We start from the raw sequence: 3,386 nt of genomic DNA, 5'->3' as shown, positions 1-3,386 counted from the left end.
TATTAACTGTTGATGATGACATGTATAGTATTCTCAACTGGATTGGTCTGCGAAGTATTTCATGATGGGCAAAGTATTTTTACAAGCAAAATGAGAAATAGCAATTGACTGTTTTATAAAAATAATTAGAATAATAAAGATAATGATTGGGGAAAACAGAAAAGATATGGAATGTTGAAGTGGGGAGATTAATGTCTATGCACTGACTGACGTGCATGGCATTCCCTTTTGAAGAAACAATGTAATACACTAAAAAAAAAAAAAAGAAATGGAAGATTATTTGCTGACAATAACATGTTTGTTGCTGTGCTTAATTGAGACAATATACAGTGTACTCTGGATGGAAAATCTCATTTTGTATGCTATAATGATGTACAGTGAATGAATGCAAATAAATAAATTGGGGAGAAAAAAAAAAAAAAAACTCACGCCAATGCGTGTCCAAGATCCCGAGAGGAGAATGGAGGAGAAAGGACTGCGGCATGGCTATCCCCTCTGGGGGGTGATTTCTCGCTGCCTCTCTGTCTCTGTCTGTCTGGCGAATGCACGTGCACTATAGCAAAAACCTCTCCAAAAAAGAAAAATTCTAAGCTGAGCCAGCTGGTGGCATGGTGGTTAAACTGGCTGGATCCCATATGGCCAACTGCACAGTTCAAGTCCTAAACGTGGCAGCTTTAGACTCGCCGGGTGCATGTGCATGCCGCTCAAAACTGTAATGAGAATGGAAAAGAGAGTGTGGCGTGGTTATGCCCCATGAGGTGTGCCTTCTCACTCTCTCTGTCTCTCTCTGGCTAATGTGCATGACCTATGTAAAATTGAAAAGAAAATAAATGTTCCAGCCAAATGAGCACGCATGCCCAAAATCCCTACAAAATGAAAAAAATGGAGAAGAGATTGCAGCATGACTGTACCATACTGGGAAGTGATTGCTCTCTTCTTCTATCTTATCCTCTAACAACTTTAAAATAAAAGTGAGCCCGCATGGTGGTTAATATAGGTTCCACATGGCCAACTGTGCAGGTGGGTCTCACTCCTAGCATCTGGAGAAATAAACCAAGAGCTTGTGCGTGTGTGACCAAAATCATTTCTAAGAAAGATTTTTGATATAGGGCATGTGCACTCACCCGAAAGAGACAGAAAGTGAGAAATCACTCCCCTCAAGGGGGTGGCCACACTGCAATCCTTTCTCCATTCTCCTGTCAGGATTTTGGGTACGCACACACATGCACCCAGCCTGAGTTTTAAGCTGCTAGGTTTGGAATTCAAATCACGATCGACTACATGGGATTCCAGTGACATAATCATTATGCCATCTGCTGGTCCCAAGGAGTCCAAAATCTTGCGAAGAGAATGGAGGAGAAAGGACTGTGGTGTGGCCAACCCCTGGGGGGCTTTCTCACTCTCTTTCCTTACACCCCTCATCTCTTGGCAAGCACACACCTCTTGTAGCAAAGTTACAAAAAAAAAATCATTAAAAATTAAATTTTGGGATCAACAGATGGTGTAATGGCTACATTGCTGGACTCCCACCTTGTCAACCATGATTAAACCATGGACCTGGTGGCTTAACACTCACAGCAGATGCATGTGTATACATGCCCCAAATCCTGAGAATGAAGAAAGGACTGCACTGTGGCCAAGCCCCCAGGGGGTGATTCTCCCTATCTCTCTTTGTCTCCAGTGTACACACGTGCCCTATAGCAAAACTGCTCTTAAAAAAAAATTATTACTAATTAAAATTTAAAAGGCTGGACCAGGCCCGAGGCTTGGTGGTTAAGGCAGCCAGATTCCATATGACCAACTCCACAGTTCCAATCCTGTACCCAGTGGCTTGAGAAACATGCTAGGCACATGTATGTGTACAAACAAAATCTCAGTAAGACGGCAAAGTAAGTAAATAAACAATAATACCAAGTATTTAAAATAATGACAGGGGCTGGCAGGTGGTGTGGTGATTAAGGGCGCTGGATTCCCACATGGGTGACCACAGTTCGAGTCCCGGACATAGAGGCTTGCTTTCTTACTTTCTCTCTCTCTCTCTGTCTCCCTCTGATCAAATTAAAATAAATAAGTAAATACAATTAAATAATTCTTTAAAATAAATAAATAAATAAAATAATGACCAAGAAAATTCTTCCTCCGGGGTCAGCAAATGGCACGAACAGTAAGATGCCTGGATTACAGATCTAAAATGGCAAGCACAGGTTATGTCCTGGGACCAGCATGTGTGCGTGCAGCCCAAAATCTTGAGAGGAGAATGGAAGATGAGGGATTGAGGCATGCCCATCCTCCCTGGGGGGTATTTCTCTCTCTCTCTCTCTCTCTCTCTCTCTCTCTCTCTCCCTCCCTCTTTCTTTCTCTGTCTCCAATGAGCACACATCTCATATAGCAAAAACTAAAAAAAAAAAAAAAATCTTCCTCCAAATGAATTAATAAAACAGAAACGAGGGCCAGACTATGGCCTGGTGGTTGGGGCAGCTAGACCCCACATGACCGACCATGCGGTTTGAGCCCCAGACCTGATGGCCTGGACACACCCTGGCCTCTATACTTGAAAGGAGAGGGAAGTGCAGGTGCAGGCTGTTGGCGTAACCACGCCCATTGGGGCGCTTTCTTGCCCCCCCACCTTCCTGCAAGCACACAAGCACTCTGGCAAAAAAAAGTAAAGTAACATAAATAAAAGCAAACTGCTCCGTTCGAAGTAAGACTTTCTAAAATGGGCACGGGGGCCGACCAGTAGTATGGTACTTACAGCAGCTAGATCCCACACGGGTGACCACAGCTCAAGTCCTGCACTCAGTGGCTTAGAGAACATGCTAAGCATGTGTGTGCATGCCCAACACCCCAAAAGGAGGAAGTGGAAGTGAAGGGACTGCATCATGACTATTCCCTATGGGGGGTGCTTTCTCACTTTCTCTGTTTCTCTCTCTACAGAGAACACGTGTACACTCTGGTAATTTTTTTTTTTTTTTGAGAGATTTTTGCTATAGGGCGCATGCGCTCACCAGAAAGACAGAAACAAAGAGACGGAAAGTGAGAAATCACCCCCCAGAGAGGATGGCCATGCCGCAATCCCTTCTCCATTCTCCTCTCAGGGTCTTAGGCACGTACACACATGTGCCAGGCGTGAGCTTAAGCTACCAGGTCCAGAACTGGAACCACGGTTGACTACATGGGGTCCAGCGATCTATATAGCCATTATGCCAACTGCTAGTCCCCTCCCTGGCAAAATTTTAAAAACAGATAAAGAATTAAATCTGGGGGGACCAGCAGTTAGCATAATGGCTATGTCGCTGGACTTCCACGTAGTCGACCTCGGTTCGCATCCTGGACCCCGTGGCTTAAAACTCACACCGCGCACGTGTGCGTGCGTGCCCAAGATCCCA

The 3,386-nt window shown here is 44.6% G+C and overlaps 1 protein-coding gene across 3 annotated transcripts in view; it reads right to left on the bottom strand.

Moving 5' to 3' along the window:
• The window catches only part of NPLOC4 (NPL4 homolog, ubiquitin recognition factor), a 92,167-nt gene that overhangs the window by 41,542 nt on the left and 47,239 nt on the right, over positions 1–3,386 (bottom strand). The gene's annotated exons all lie outside the window — the stretch shown is intronic.

Source organism: Tupaia chinensis, unplaced genomic scaffold (genome assembly GCF_000334495.1).
Source record: "Tupaia chinensis unplaced genomic scaffold, TupChi_1.0 Scaffold000159_1, whole genome shotgun sequence".
Taxonomy (NCBI): Eukaryota; Metazoa; Chordata; class Mammalia; order Scandentia; family Tupaiidae; genus Tupaia; species Tupaia belangeri.
This window is presented reverse-complemented; position numbering and strand designations above follow the sequence as displayed.